The 17,489-nt window shown below is 38.5% G+C and overlaps 1 protein-coding gene across 1 annotated transcript in view; it reads right to left on the bottom strand.

The window, feature by feature from the left end:
* NKAIN3 (sodium/potassium transporting ATPase interacting 3) overlaps positions 1-17,489 on the bottom strand; it is a 660,746-nt gene that overhangs the window by 573,827 nt on the left and 69,430 nt on the right. The gene's annotated exons all lie outside the window — the stretch shown is intronic.

Raw genomic sequence — 17,489 nt, 5'->3', positions numbered from 1 at the left:
TAGTTAGTGTCAGAAGTCATTGCATTAACATAAAGAAGCAATTAGCAGAAATAGCACTGATAAAAATAAATATATATTCTGTTAACTTTGTTGTGTCCCTCCTCTAGTTTATTGACAGCAATGTCTCTCCATGCATTGTATATAGTGGGTCTCCAATAAATGCTTTGTGGATGAAAAAATAAATGAAAGTGTATGGAACATTCCAGAGCATAAAGAGCTTGATATTTGCTCTGAATTTGGACTTAGTGCACTGTGAACAGTTGTACGAACATGTATGTACTTTTACAAAAGGTCCTCAAATTCTTATAACAGAGTTTCTGAAAAGACAAACTTTTTTTTTGCATCTTTTGGAACCTGTGAGTGAAATATGTAGAAATTACCAAAAATGCAGCCAAACTTTTCATGCATTCAGCCCTTTGTGTCTATTATTCCCATCAGTAATATCTACTATTTCCCCTTGAGCTCCTTATAATTAATACCAGAGTTTTCAAAATTGCTGACATTTATGCCCTGAGAAATTGCTCCTCCAAAGAAACATTCCGACTTATATCACAGGGATGTTTACCTGCCAGTTGTGTGTCAATACTCACATAATTGCACTCTCATTTTTACCAGCTTTCAGGAAAAAAGGAAGAAAAAACAGAATGCCAAGAAAAATTATGAAAACAGTATTAATGTATTGGTATTTTAAAAGACACAAATTTCATTGTTTAGAAGACTTAGAGCAATGAGTAAACTTCAGTCTGTAGAACTGATTTCCTGAAGGAAAGTCTCTATCTTCTTACTCAATAAGAGAGAAAACTTGAAAGAATCTACACAAATTAGTGTTTTGCAACAATTTCATTTGTTATAGGCCAAAAAATTCATAATTAGCTTGAGATAGAGAGGAAAAGTAAACAGCTCTTAGTTCTTTGCTGGAAACAATACTATGTAAAGGGGTGGGGGATAGGAGCTGCTAATCTAAACTCCACAGGTTTCCCTCCCCACCTGAGACTTATTTTCATACATCCCTCCTCACATAGACTACCAAGTGGAAACTGGAGGCAAAAATATATGTAACAATTCATTAGGAGGAAGGCTTAAATAATTGACTTCAAACAGTCAGTTTTCCTCTAGTAGTTTCTTGCGGTTCAAAGTCCTTGCAATTGTAAACCCAGAATATTCTCCACATCTTTTAAAATGCACGTGCAAGAGTAATGCTGGGGAAGGGTGGAAGGGTGTTATCATCGTATATTTTCCTCCTCCCTCTTTTCCCAAGTTGATTTGTCCAGCTTGGTGATAAAGGAGATGCCAGTGAGATGGTGCATTCAACCCAAGGACATCCAGAATCTATAGTGTGCATCAACTTTTTTTGTTTATATCCCCCAACTTCTTTTCCTCCAAACCCTCACACATATTTATGTTGACATCTAAAAGATTAAGTGATTGCAAAATATGTAATGCCCACTATACCATAATTAATTATATTTTAATATAAAATTACATCATCACTCTTGAATATATCCATTCAATCTAAACATTATGATGGATCAACATCATCTATTTCAAGAAGATATGAACAAGCTCTTCTTTAAGTCAGAACTTCTACATAGTTTCTTTTCCTCCTTGAACTCACATTGACATTTCACTTCTCATACAGAATTTTATTCTCATGTACAAATATTATCTTCTGGAAACTTCAGACAACTAATCGGATTTCTTTGCAACCAAAGATTTTGTCTATAAAGATGATTTCTTTTCTCTCATGGTAACTCATTCTCTTTCTCAGTACTAACGTCAGTATTTTTAATAACCCCCCTTTTTTGGTGCTCCAATGGTTTTTACTCTTAGGACAATATACCAGAGTAAAAGTAGGGCTGGGCAAGAGGTAAGCCTTTATTTTGTAGAGTGGTACAATGGAATTTGAGAATGGGGAGATGGGGAAGTAATTCCATTTCAACCACAGGCAAATTTTAGGTAGATCAGTTTGATGGAAGAGTATATGGAAGTTGAGGATCTGGGAACTGACCTCCTAAAAGCATTCACGCACAGGCACACCTCGGGCCTTATGCACATGCACTCCTTGGGCCATCTTCACACACCCTTGGTGGTGAACACATCCCAGTTTGAAAATACAGAGCTAAAAGCTCATTGGTACCAAAAATCTCACATGGACTTGAGTCTGTTTGGAAAATGCCTTAGATAAAAGGATGGTCTAGACAAAAGCAACGTCTCAGGCCTGGCTCTTGTATCTGATGCCTCCTTGTTCCATTAGACTACAAGGCATCAAGCTGGTCTCACGGAAGAGAGAGACCTACTTCAGGACCTCACAGGTGAACACAGTCTTGGGTGCTGAAATGATGAAGGAGTTCGGAGTTGGGCAGACATGTGGAAAGCCTAGATCTGCTATCTACACCTGAAAGACCTCAGAAAAATTACTTAAATCTATGGGACCCAGACTCCTCATCCTAGAAATGGGGCTAATAAGGCCTGCTTTCTCTATCAGATTAAATAAGGTACTACATTTTTAAAGTCCTCAGTACGATACACCCAACCAATTTGTTCCCCTTGCCCCTCTTTCATACTGCCCCCCCCGACAAGTTATCCAGCATCTCCAATCTCCTTACTAAAATATGTATTTTAATCAGATCTACCTGAAAGTTCAGTGTTTGATCAGATACTTCAGGTAATGGCAAGGTCCACTTTTACTTTTTATGACCTTCAGAATGTAATTGACTGATGAGCTTACAAGTTAATAAATACAATAATAAAAGAGCAAGGAGAAGTCCCATGTACTCTAGCCACCTACCATAATATAAGAATATTTGCTATTGAAGTATGTTCTAAATACTCTCTAAACATGCTAAAATTCATATAAAATTGTTCTCTTCCACATCAATATCTATTTGCTAGATACTGGGTCAACAGCTTCAACGTGTGTTTTTAAGGCTTTAAAACACAGATACCTTGCCTGTCTGTTAGTCTTCTTCCTGACCAAACTCAGCTTTGAAAGATTAGTCCCTCAGTTTCAATACTTCCAAAAATAGGCAAGATTTTGCTTTCAGTTATATAGCAATGAATCCAACTCCGTCTACTCTCTTCTTTAAGCTTCCAAGTCCTTTTTTTTTTTTTCAATTTAAGGCTCACTTAATGTTTTCATCCTTTTTTAGCATATAATTGTTCTTCACACTAAAGAAGTTGATAAGACAATGTAAAGGCAGCAATCTGAAAATAAATCAGAACCTCCTTTGTTTTATGAAAGCACCAAACAACGTGCATTATAAGCTACACCAAGCTGACAAGTGTATCATTAACATTTTCTTTTTTATGAAAGATCACCTTTGAAATTTTTCTTCAAACTCTTGTATCAGGGTTTATAAAATCAATTTATAATTGAAGTAGGATGCAAGATAAACAGTTCCAAGCAGAACTGTGGGAAAAATAGACAAGTATCAGGCACCAGGACTGTTCATGTAAGTCTATTTAGGGTTTGTAGCTTAAGCATTACCTGAAACTTTTGGAGTACTCTACTGATATGTTAAAAGATTCATTGCAAACTACTGAGGTTGCTTCAAAGACCTAAGAATCCTTCCTGCTTTCCTTCTCAGCTATGAGGCAGAATATATTTCCATTTCAGACAATTTAAAAGAAAATTTAAGCAATCACACTTATCTGCATTCAACTGAAAATCATACAAATACACAGCCAGAAGGGTTTGAAGTTGGTTGGGATTTCTGGAAGTAACAGATCGAAGGATTTGGGAAATTACAGAACAGGGATTAGCATTCAACTTGCAAATACGTTTTCTTTTGAAATATAAGTCAGCATCTGTTAAGCTAGCATGAAGCTAGCTAGCATCTACCAGTTTCATGAAGAATGACACAGATTAGAGATTATCTAAATCTGCAGAAATTTAAATATTTTATTTTCAAATTTTTATTTTAGTTTCAGAAATTTAAATATTTTAATTTTTTAATGTAGTATTTGCAACTTCTTGAATCACGATTAAACAAATTGGTTACAACTTGTACATGCAAACAAATGTGAAAATACTATTATTTTTCAAAAATCATACTCCAAACTAAAGTGAACCCCATTTTTATAAAACAAAGCACCTTTTGATAAATGGCTAGAAGTTAGCTTTGTCATGGATGAATATTTTGATTTGTAAAATCATGAAAATATTTTTATTTAGATAAAAGACAACATGTTTTCTACACTTTTTGAATCTCACTGTTCTAGTTTGCTCATGCTGCTGCAATGCAAATCACCAGAAATGAACTGGTTTTATAAAGGGGGTTTATTTGATTACACAGTTACAGTCTTAAGGCCATAAAGTGTCCAAGGTAACACATCAGCAATCGAGTACCTTCACTGGAGGATGGCCAATGGTGTCCGGAAAACCTCTGTTCGCTGGGAAGGCACGTGGCTGGCGTCTGCTCCAAAGTTCTGGTTTCAAAATGGCTTTCTCCCAGGACATTCCTCTCTAGGCTGCAGTTCCTCAAAAATGTCATTCTTAGTTGCACTTGGGATATTTGTCCTCTCTCAGCTTCTCCGGAGCAAGAGTCTGCTTCTAATGGCCGTTTTCAAACTGTCTCTCAACTGCAGCTCCTGTGCTTTCTTCAAAGTGTCCCTCTTGGCTATAGCTCCTCTTCAAAATGTCACTCACAGCTACAGCTGCACTGAGTTCCTTCTGCTTGTCAGCTCATTTATATGGCTCCACTGATCAAGGCCCACCCTGTATGGTAGGGCCATGCCTCCATGGAAATAGCTCATCAGAGTTATCACCTACAGTTGGGTGGGGCTCATTTCCATGCAAACAACTTAATCCAAATGTTCCAACTTAATCCCCTCTAATATGTCTGCCCCACAAGATTGCATCAAAGAATATGGCTTTTTCTGGGGGACATAATACATTCAAACTGACACAGTCACTCACTTTCAAATAACACAGCCTTTTCAAGTATCAACACATGGCTGAGTAGATGATTCAATTTTTTTTTTCAATAGTAAGGCAAAATATTATGTATTTTATTAAGGAGGCAGACCAAGTACCTCTTCACATTCATCAATAGACCCTAGTAGACCTTCAGCCGTGAAATGCAAGCTTCTTTAGACAATCTGAAATTTCTTTTTCCACATTTAACATTTTTAGGGTAGTTGGCTTATCACCGGACTCAAGCTTTTTTGAATGAAGTGGCTCTTGCAAATCACTGGTGCCCACAGTCAACACTTGCCAAGTTCTGCTGATTTTACCTCCACTATGACCTTTGAGGATGACCTTTCAGGCAGAATGCATCTTCTCTAGTGCACCACCCTCATACTCTTCCCAAGATATTGCAATGCACCCATGAATGTCCTCCTGCACCCAGATTTGCATTTGGAAGATTAATCATGGCCTTCCCCGATAAACCTTCAATGTCTTCACATTGCCATGTGATGCAAATTTCAGTTCCTTAACTTGGATTAGGCTCTCACTAATCCCCAACTTGACTATCTTAACTACTGCACCTGACCTGTGCATTAGCTTGAATGTAATACATATCACTCCTCACGAACAGCAAATCCTGGTGATTATATCATCTTCAGATATGGACACTGAGGACAGCTAGATGGGTAAGTGCCATGTCAACCAACAAGCCTGTAAGGTATAGCTGGCTAGACCACTCAGGGCTATCTCCAGACAAAAACAGTAAAACATAAAGAGATAATTTTATTTAATCATTTTCAGAGAAATTAGCTTCTCCCAGAACAGTCTAGGAAACTTCTTTCAGCTCCAGCTTTAATATGGCTATCCAGCTTAGCTTGCCCTGTATTTTCAACAAAAAACCACAACTCCTAAGTCAATGCTGTGTTCTCCTGACCTGTTACATGTGTAGTAGGCTGGGAAGCTCAGTCATTTCTGCCCAATTCCTTTTGCTTTACTTTATCTTTACCACATCTATCAAAGTAGATCTTAGTCCCCTGATTTAACTCCCAATTCAATTAAAATTCAGTCAATACAGTTCTACTGTACAACCTAATACCACTTACCTTCCCTCGAAGCCACCTCAGAATACTTCAACTAGAAGGTCTATCTCTTTCTTCTCTCCTGCAAAAATACTTTGCACAGTTTGCATGAGACTTCCCTCACATTGTGTCTAGAGCTTTCTTATATTCTTATACCTCATAGAAAATAAACTACCTGAGGCCAAGCATTAAGCTTTGTGCATCTCCCACAAAACCCAAAATAGTGCTTGTGCATGAGATGTGCAGTACATACATGTAGAATAGAACTGAATTCATGATACATTAAAAAATATATAACATTTTACTGCAGATTTATGTGTCTGTTTCTTCATAAAAGATAGCAAATGTTTTGTATCCCTAGTACTTAACGAAGTGTCTGGCATACAGTGGTAATAAAAAATTGCATGTGGAGGAAGAGAAGAAGAAAAATAAAGAAAGAAACAAAGGAAAAAAGAAGAAAAGAAAGAAAGAGGAAGGAAGGAAGGAAGGGAAGGAGGGAAGGACGGAGAAGGGAAGGAGGGAGGAATGAGAAAAGAAAGAAAAAAAAGCAGGGGTGGATGGATGGAAAGGAGGGATGGAGAGAGAGAAAAGAAAAAAGAAAAGGAGGAAAGAAGGAGAGAGGAGAGAGAAAGAGAAACAGAAAGACAGGATAAATTTATACAAAGATTTTTGGCTTGTTAATCTTCACTGAATTTCAGAAAAATAAAGCTATTTTTAATAGAAGAGAGTGAATTATACCATAAGAAAAAAGCTTTTGTCTCTTTAAAAAGTACTAGGTGGGTGGCATTTTGAATGAACTAGCATGCAGGGTAGACAGCGTGTGTCACCCAGGGAAGTCAGCTGGGTAGCTACCCAGAGGTCCAGGGTTGGCAGCAGATTGACCAGGGCACATGCATCAGCTCTGTAGGTTCCAAAATTTTAGTACACTACAGAGATGAATAGTTTCTCAGGAGGTGATTCAAAATTAACCAAGCTCACTAAATTCACGGTGGCAGAAGTAGAATGCTACTTTACTCTTCTCATTTATTCTGAGGAATAAAATTGTTGCAGAACTTATGATGTCATAGCCAGCATACAGGAGACACCTGCATGGGGTGTCAGATGGTAAACTTAACACTGATTGTAAACATTAGGATCAAAACAAAGCAAGTTTGTTTTAAGTTTTGAAAATGGAATGATGTCAACCTAAGATGGTTTGAAGAGCCCATCTTTTCAATGGTCATCAGTCCTGAACATGGAGCTCATCACTTGACCTTTGACCAGACCTATCACACCACTAAAACCATCACACTTATTGGATGGAGAGTTTTAATATTTTATACTTTGATTCTTCCCTTTCTGTGTTTCTATTGCTGACTGATATCTCCCCCTGCCCTGGTCCACTCCCACCCATACCTAAACTCTCACTGCTTCTAATGGTTGGCATAACCTTTTTTTAGCTTATTAATACATTGTCAGGTCCTTCTCTGGCTGTGTAAACTATCTCATTCAGGTAACTTTGCAAAGCTGTACACTAATTTATTGCATGCTGTTTTAGTAGTTTAACTTTTTTAGTTGTTTCATTGATCTTAACTCAAATTTGGGGGAAATACAATTATTGCCCATCTCCCACGTGGAGTAAATGACAAAAAGTCCTTCTGATTCCAAGAACATCTTGGCACATAATTATTATACTTGGTTCTCTCCCCATATAGTAAAGTTCAGCAGTACGAAAAGTAAGAAAACAGTTGTCAGCACTTAAAATAGTAAAGAATTAAAGCTCCACCCCAATCTAGAAGGACTGAGATGCTTCAGAGCTCCATCACCTACAGAAGTTTGGACAACCAGCAAGCATTGGTAGAAAGAACTTTCTCAAAACTCTAGGATAAGGTGAGCACAAATCCAGAAAAAGGCTACTTAAAAGCAGTAGGATCTCATGGCACCTCGGATTGCCCTTCCCCCACCCATTGCCATCAGCAGGGACTAGACTGTGCTCTCAGTGCAGATCCCTGGTTCTGGTTTCAGGGAGAGTGGAGGAACCCTCATGCACACACTGGGAGCATGTATGTCTGGTCCCATCTGTCTAATGGTCGTCTGAAGGACTTACAACCCCAGAACTTGACTTGCATATAGAAGGGAGTTCACAGAGCCCTGATACAGAAAGCTGTGGGAGAGCAGTCACATCACATTGCCTGGGGCAAGGGATTGCTGGCTATAGGACATAGAGGGCAGTGCAAGGGACCAGGAGGAAACTGTTTCTTAGCGAAGAGGGGACATTTGTAACCATGTAAATGGAGAAATCCTAGAGACACAGGAGCATGCCAGGACAAGATACATGCACAGAAAGGATCAAGGAAGCCCCTAAACTTTGAACTAGAGCTATTCTCTAAACTGTTTGTATGGACAAGCCCTGAAGGAGTGTCCTGGCACAGGTCAATCTGCAGAGACTTGGAAAAGTGTTTTCTTTTATTCTTTCTTCTTCTTTATTTTTTTGTTACATCCTGGTCATAACACTAGCTGGATAGATGCTTAAGGAACAGACACTTCAGAGTATAAATTACAGCAATCACACATTAAAACATCAAAATGTCCAGGTATCAACAAAAGATTACAAACCGTACAAAGAAACGGGAAGTGATGGTCCAGGTGAAGAAGGAGATTAAAGCATTGGAAACCATCAATGAGAAGGGATCAGACCTGGAATATTCCAGACAAAGATTTAAAAAAAATGGTCCAAATATGCTCAAAGAACTAAAGGAAAACATAGGCAAATAATTAAAGGAGATCAGTGAAAGGATAGATAACACAAACAGAATATCAATAAAGAGGTGATAGAAATTATGAAAAGAAGTCAAAGAGTTAAAGACCACAGTTACAAATTTAAAATTTCCTAGAGGGGTTCAACAGCAGGTTGGAGCTGGAAAAAGAAAGAAATCAGTGAACTTGAAGATAAGTCAATTGAAATCATTTAGTCTGAGGAGCAGAGGAAAGAAAGAAAAAGAAAACTGAACAAGCCTGAGGAACCTGATAGTATGACATCAAGCATACCAAAATACTCAGTGTGGGAGTCCCAGATGGAGAAGAAAGAGAGAAAGGGGCAGAGAGAATACTCAAAGAAATAATGATGAAAACTTCCAAAATTTAACAAAAAACATGAATATACACATCCAGGATGTTCAATGAACTCCAAACAAACAGGATAAACCCAAATAGATCTACGCTGTTGCATATTACAATCAAACTGCTGAATGCCAAAATAGAGAATTCTGAAAGTCACAAGAGAGAAGCAATGTGTCACATACAGGGAACTTCAATAAAGTTCATGTCAGTTTCTCATCAGAAACCATGAATGCAAGGAGGTAGTGGATGACATATTTAAAGTGCTGAAAACCAAAGTTTCCAACCAAGAATTTTAGATCAAACTTTCTTTCCAAAGTGAGAAATTAAGACATTCTCAGATCAACAAAAGCCGAGTGAGTTCGTCACCACTAGATTGGCCCTAGAAGAGAGTTCTACAGGTTGAAGGGAAAGGACAATAGACAATAGACTGAAGTCGCATGAAGAAATTAAGATCTTTTCTGAGGGTAATGGCAAGGGTAAATATAAATGCCAGTACTATCGTTCTTTAGTTTGGAATTCCACTTTTTATTTCCTACAGAATCTAAAAGGCAAATGCATAAAATGTAATGAGAAATCAGTGATTTTGGACTCATAACATATAAACATGTAATTTGTCACAAGAACTACATAAAAGGGGAGGGATAGAAGGGTGTAGGAACATAGTCTATGTATACTATTGAAGGTAAATTGGTATCAAAGTAAATGAGATTGTTACAGATTAAAGATTTTAAATTTAAGCCCCCATGATGACTACAAAGAAAATATCAGCGAATATGTAAGGTCAGAGACAAAAATTAGAGTACAGGTTGCCTGCAGTGGAGAGCAGGCAAATGAGGAGTTAATGCATAATGGCTGTAGGGTTTCTGTTTGGGGACATGAGAAAGCTTTAGTAATCTAAAGGGGTGAGGGTACTGCAATATTGCAAATGTGATTCATCCCACTGAATGCTATGCTTGGGAGGGGTTGAGATGGGCAAGTTTATGTTGTATACATGTTCCCACAATTAAAAATAAAGAAGGAGCAACTGAAGAGACAACAACAATTAAGTGCAACACATGATCCTGGATGGGATCTAGCAAGGGAGGAGAAAAGGCTCAAAGGGACATTACTGGAACATATGAAAAATTTGCATATAGACTATAAGCTTTATATCAATGTTAAATTTTTTGAACTTGATAACTGAGCTTAAGGTGGTTACATAAGTGAATGTCCTTGTTCTTAGGAAATGTACAAGGCAGTATTAAATGTTCAAGGAGCATGATGTATGCAAACCGCATTGAAGTGTTCATAAAATGGATTCATAATAGATAGATAAGTAGACAGATAGATGGATAGATAGAATTATACAGCAAATGTAGCAAAATGTTAAAATTGGTGGATCTGAGTATCTTGTGGGATAAGTGTATATTGGGTCCTTTGTATGGGGCATATATTATTTTTGCAACCATCCTGCAAGTTTGAAGTATTTCAAAATAAAAGATTACCAACAACTCAACAGCAATAAAAAAAATAGTAAGGAATTTAACATGGTACAGGTAGTACTGAATTAATGGCAGGTATAAACTAAACATTTTATCACTGAAACAGATGAGAATGAGTCAAGTCCCCTAGATGTAATGACATATTTCAGAACCATAAATTCTCAGGACCCAGATGGGGAAATCAAGTGGAGACCAGCCTTTCAATGTTCATCCATTAGCACACGTTAATGCCAAAGAATCCGAGAAGGAGAACTTGGCAGACCCCAGAATGCTTAGACCTTAAGGGAGATTTATAGGACCCTGGGAAGGCATTTTCAGGGATGTGCAGGGAAAGAGGGATGGCTTGGCACAGACTCTAGAAAGGAAGTCAAAATGTGCACTTTAAAAAATAGCAACCCACTAGCAGTTCATATGCGTCAATGAGAAACACAGCAAAGTGAGTGGGAACTTTGTAAAGTTTACTGGTACATATTTTATTCTAAGTGATAACTACATTCTTCATGAACATGAGTTTTCAAGGTTGTTGCAGTTTTTTGTAATTGCCCTTTGTCAAAATATTACCTGCATCATTATGGAATTTGCGAATGTGAATTCCAGGTTTCTCTCTTTAAAACCCAAATTCTGGTGTATGATCTGTAACTATGAGAGCTTTCATGGCAAAATGATTAGACATATCTGTTTTCAAAATAGCCATCAGCAATTAAAACAGCAAGAAAAATGGATGTATAACTCTGAGAGGTGAAAAATAAGAAAACGTTTCTTCAAGTTTTATGTAATCAAGAAGAGAAATGAATTATGGTAAATTCAGTGCTAAGGATACAGCTTATACAGAGGCTATTCTGTGCCGGTACATGTGCTAGTTCTTTTACATGCCCTTCTATGGGGCTTAAAACATCTCATAATTATTCTCGCTTTAGGTAAGGTCACCAAATGACTCACGGTCACAAGGTAATTTGGGATGGATCTGAGATTGGACTGCATGTTCGCCCTATATCTCTCACTCTTTCCACTATAAGAAACATTCCAAACCAGGTTTGTTTGGACCACACAAAAATGGATTTTCCTGTGACTTTGGAGTAACTTCTGTTGACCTATGCACTTCACCCTTCTGTGCCTCTAGTCAAGTGAGAACAGAGGCAGAAGCTTTCCTAAGCAGCCTCGTGGTGTATAACTCCTGATCTGTGAAACAATTAAATCATAGACTATGAGGCCCAGGGTGTTCAAATAAATACGCCCAGATACCAGGTCAGTTTGCAACAGATGGAGACTAGTATTTACACCTGATGGCTATCAGTTCCTTGCTCTTCCTTCATTTTATTTGTGTGTTTATATTTCACAAATATGTGTTGTGTCTACCATGTACTAGATAAATTAGCTTAGAAGACTGAATTAAACACTAGAAAACAGCATCTTGGTCATGATATTAGAAAAAAAGTGTATTGGATCTTCACAAAGAACACGTGCATCAAGCAATACTCTTTTTTCTCCATTTCCTGGTTGGTACTGGCAGAGCACTGATAACTTCTGGCCATCAGCTCCCTTCCTGCCATCATGGACACCATGCTTAAAGGCAGGGTTCAATAATGGCGGACTTGGATAAATATATTTCTCTTCAGCAATGTATTATTATGCCTTCCCTTAGGATGTATCACCACTGATAGCTATGCTTGCCTACTTCAATTTAAAAATAAAAACAGTGGCTTATCCAGGATCCCAAAATTGTTTAGGGTCAAGATGAACCATTGCTCCTGGCAAATTCTTAAAAAATGACAGCACTGATCACATTTGAAAAAAAAAGAAAAGAAAGAAAACAGAAATTAGAAATAGAAGACTATTAAATACTCCTTTGGTAATTGAAACTGCAGAATTGTAACAACTTTTGCCATCTGAATTGGTTATTTTTATCCTGTGCATTTATAATTGCATAAGACTAAAACTAAGACATTAGGTTTTGAACTTTCTTTTTTTTTAATAAGGCAATATTTTCAATATGTATTTTTAAAGATTTTGCCATCTCAACAACATGATTTGGAATGTGAATCTAACTTATTTTTCAAATTTAAACTTTCAGAAAATAAGTTGATTTCTACCTGAGATGTATCATAGCCAATTTGAAAGAAAAGGCAGTAAATACGAAGGGCCTATCAATACTGTTCTTTGGTAAGTAAACCATATATTTTCATAGCTTCTAAGTTATGTATGAAAATCCCTTCACCGCATTTACCTAAAATTCCAAAAGGGGTCCTTATTTTAAAGCAAGCTATTCTGCAGTTAAATGGCATTATCTGGCCTGGATAAAGCTCTCTTGGGTTCTTTGAAATCTAGTTAGGTATTAATAAACAACTTTCTCAGGGAAAAATCTTATTAAAAATATGTGAGGTAGGAAATGAGTGGACTAGAAACTGGATCCTCAGTCACTGGCTATTATTCAAGAACCCTGTGATAACATCAGCCACTCAGAATGGGGAGCTTTGTCCACACCGGGGGGCACTTCCGGGATTGTTAGCTTATTCAGGGATCATGCTGTAGTCTCCCACACTTCATTTTAATTGTCACAGGATCAGTGACCACAGTTCACAGCTGTGTTCAAAAGAAATAGTAAATCACTCACTGGGAAACACATTTTCCCAGTTGACCTGACTCTGTTTGAATTCTGCACCGTGATTTTAATAGTCCCCAGAAATCCAAAACCAAGACCAGAGAACAAAACTTTGTCTATGCACATTCACATCATCCCTTAGGTTCAGGTAGGCAGCTCTAGTGATTTGTGATGAGAACTTGTCAAAATGCCAGTACATTCTAGAGAGGAACAACGTGGGAGTAGTAACAGCACAAACCTCTATATTATATCACTGTTGTCAAAGAAACCCCAGGGATGGTGAACAAATACAAAACACAATTTCTTTGACAAAGATGCCCTAAATAATACCATTTTATGATCAGATTAAACCCTACTATTATTGTTTTTTCCTTATGTGTTTGCTTACTAAGAAGAAAACAAAACCTGTAACATTTTCTCTGGAGATCAACTGTTAACTTTTTTACCTCTAAAACAATGTAGAGCAGAGGATTTTCATGTTCATACAGCAAATATTCACTATGTACCTGGTGCTATGGCAAAGCCCAGAAATTGCTATCAAATCTTCAACTGGTATGTCACATCCCTTATAGTCACTAATTTGGACTACTATATGTCTACATCAAAGCCTAGAGTTAGTTAAAATGATATATTTACATTAAAATTTGTGCTTTCCTTGTTAGTGATTCAGCTTCTAAAGAGATGCTCAAGAGTAATAATATCCTTTGTGTAATAGACTTTAAATATTTTTTTCAGTAAAATGCCTAGCCATAATGCATACCCTCTGAAATGCTGACCTCTAGATTTTCCTTAAATATAAAGAACTGCAAAAGAAGTTCAAAACCCAGCTGAGGTAAGAATAAAGGGTGCCTTTTATTCATGTGGTTTAGAGAAGTAGAAAAGACTAACGACCAAGTACAGAAAAGTGCTTTCTTTCTAATGAAAGGTAGCCCACACTAATGGCCCCTTGTTTACCCATTTGGCAAACCTGAAATAGAAAATACTGCCAAGACATGCCTCAGTGAACAGCTTCGTTTGAGAATTCGGAACATGTCAATGAGGCTGGTCTAACGGAAGATGTTTTTATTCATCTTGGAAGCCTTGTAGGGCAATTAGGGAAGTGAGGACACTCTGACTGAGAATGGAATGACGTTCAGGCTATTTTTATGGTAGCCTGCGATGGCAGCTGCTGAAAACCAAGAACTCTCCAAAGGTGTAGGGGGGAGGATAGCACTAGGTATGGCTTTCCAAAAATGAAATCCAAAGTTCAGGTCCCTACGGGCATCCCTGATTTGATTTCAACTTTAGCTGTATGCATGGGTAATACTCATGTTTATTTCTGATGTTCTTTATACCTCACACTAAAAGTCTGATTCAAATTGGAAAAACTAATACTGGAATTATTCTTTGAGGGATTAAGATTAATAGCAACCACAGAGCCTCTGTGTGTGTGTGTGTGTGTGTGTGTGTGTGTGTGTAAGAGAGAAAGAGAGGAGGGAGAGAATTGATCCCAAATAGAAAACAAACAAACAAAAAACTGGGCAAGTTTCCACAGCTGCAGTCCTTGTTTCAAGGGTAGTTCAGGCATAGTAACTTCTAATGAGGTGACAAAGGACTGACTGATTCTGCTCCTATGCCCAGAAAACTTATGTAGAAGTCATAAATTGCATCAGGCCCTGGATCTCCTGTGAAAGTTCTCCAGAAAGCTTTCAGAGGATGGGGCTGTGTCCACACCACTCCCAGCTTGGCTCTGGTTAGTGGACCTGTGCCCAAACCCTAGGAAAAAGACAAGGACAGACAGCACCAGCAGCATGGTGCACTTCACAGCATGTCAAGAGTTCTTTCCAGCCAAATGTTAGCCTTGCCACTCTTGCCAATGGGAACACTAGAGTCACAGAGTCATGCTGGGAAGCTCTGGAAGTTGTAGTCACTTTAGGCTGAGCTCTATCACTGTGGCACTTAAGCCAGTTGCCTTCTCATCTAGTTACATACTCCAGAGCACTCAGCTCTTGCTAGGCAGAGAGTTGAAATTAGAGATCCCTGGACCAGTGATGGCGACCCTAAGTTACCTAGTGACGCAGAGGAATGGCAGCTCACTGATTGTGCTCTACACCATATAGGTCTCTATGGTAGTCCTTATCTCCATGAACTGCAACTCTTTGAGTCTTAGTTTCCTGGCTGCTATGACAACTACCACACAATGGGGTGTCTTAAACAAGGGGAATTTGTTGGTTTGCACCTTCAAGTCTAGAAGTCCAAACTGGAGGCATCAGTAAGGTGATGCTTTCTCCCCAAGGTCTGTAAAATTCTGGTGATGGCTGCGGGATCCTTGGATTCCCTTGGTCTGGATTCCTGCCTCGCATTACATAGTGATGCCCTCTCCTTTCTCTTCCCATTCCATTGACTTCTGGTTTCCGGCTTCCAGCCCCTCCATGTGGTCTTCCGGTTTCTCCTCTTTAAAAGGTCCCTAGTAATGTAGTCCAGATTAGGTTCCACCCTGCTTCAGTTGGCCCACTTTAACTAAAAATAACATCTTCAAAATTCCTATTTACAATGGGTCCACACCCACAGGGACATGGATTAAGATGAAGCACATCTCTAAATTAGGGCAAACTTTGTTTACCTGCTTCTCTTCCCTATCACACTGTGAGTTCACTGAAGTGAGGACAGTGTGATATTCGTCGTTGAATCACCCAAATACGTGGCACACCAATTGACCGCAGCATGTTTCGTGGGATGAATGAACAAATGAATGAATGAAGAGTAAATCATAATTAGATCCTCTTTAATGCTTAAGTCTCCCAAAGAGCAAATGAAAGCTAAGAGAGCCAGGCTGAGCTAATTATAGAGGAAAGAGCAGATCAGGGTATGAAAAGAGATGTGTAACGAAGACTGGAGTGAGAGACACATGAGCTCAAATTTCAGCCCCACTGCCACTAGCCAAGTGATCTGGGACTATTTACTTAACTTCGCCATGTCTCAGTTTTACTTGAAGATTTAGGATAGATAACATTAACAAAATACCTTGTGCAAGGCATATAAGAAGCACTCAGAGAATGAAGGATATGGTTTCTAAGATGTTTGAGAAGACTAGAGGAAAAGAACCTCAGGGAGTAACACTTTCTTTGTGTCTGAAGCTCCATGGCCTTGGCATGAGGTTATTCCTTTGGGGCTACCACCGACCCAGACTTAATGGCCATGCTCTGGAGTCTAAGGGCCGTGACCCACTAAATCACTTTTGCATGGGAGAGTATTAAGACCCAGTGCAGTATAGAAAATATGGCAGGGGACCTTGCGACATGAATTGGATGGTGGTGTTGATGAATATTTGCAGCCATTTAGACCTATGCTCCTTTGAAATTATTTTGCAGACATCAAAGATATCCAGAATTTCATATAGCTCAGGACCAAAGAGACAGGCATTATACAGATCTGGTGTAATGCAAAATAAGTATTATCTATGCAATAATTTGGTGACTCATCGATTTATTGTTCTTGTACAATGTGTGAGCCATAGCACAAGGGATGGGCAATTCCCCAAAGAATTAAGCCATGGTCTGTCTTCAGTGAGCTCTGTCAGAGAAAGGACACAGACATGTACAATTCACAATCATGTAATCTTACAAAGTGTGGTAAAAAGATTGCAGCCAGGTTATCCTCCCTGTAGGTGAAATTCTGCCTTCTCCCCTCTCCCCAGCACACCCCTTCTCATCCTTCAGCCATTAGCACAAATATCACTTCCTCAGGGAAGCCCTTCTGGTGCCCCCACAAGCTCCAGTCCAGGGTGCATCCTTCTTATTCCCACAAAGTCCCTGATATTTCACATGAACCACATTCACTTCTCCAGTGCCAGGCTCACCACTTAAAGGAAGATTCTATGAGGTCAGGTTCCATGATCCTAGAAAACAACAGGTATTCAAAATATTGAGTAAATGTGAGACAAGAGCCAGGAGAGGGAGGCCAATGGTTGCAAAACAGTGTCAAGTGGGACTCTAATGTCAGCAGTGTAAAATGCTCCAGAAAGTTCAAATAAGATTAAAAGAAAAAAGAAAACTAAAAGTATCTATGGGATTGGTCAGTGAGGAAGCCTTTATCAAGGCCAACTTTAGAAGGATGAGGGAGTAAAAGAAGACTGTGTTTATTTGAGAAATAAAATAGAGTAGAGGAGATAAGAGAGAGCAAGCAGAGACAGATTTTAAGAACTCATAGCTTATTTTAAGAACACATAGATTAACAGCTAGAAGGAGCTAGGTGAAGGAGCCAGTCGAGAGAAGACGAGGTTGGTAATACAAAGAGGGAGAAATCATTAAGAGAGTGGAAATGTAAGCCACCCAGGGAAAGAA

Source organism: Choloepus didactylus, chromosome 14 (assembly GCF_015220235.1).
Source record: "Choloepus didactylus isolate mChoDid1 chromosome 14, mChoDid1.pri, whole genome shotgun sequence".
NCBI classification, from domain to species: domain Eukaryota; kingdom Metazoa; phylum Chordata; class Mammalia; order Pilosa; family Megalonychidae; genus Choloepus; species Choloepus didactylus.
Note: the sequence above shows the minus strand (reverse complement) of the source record. Positions and strands in the feature narration are given on the sequence as shown.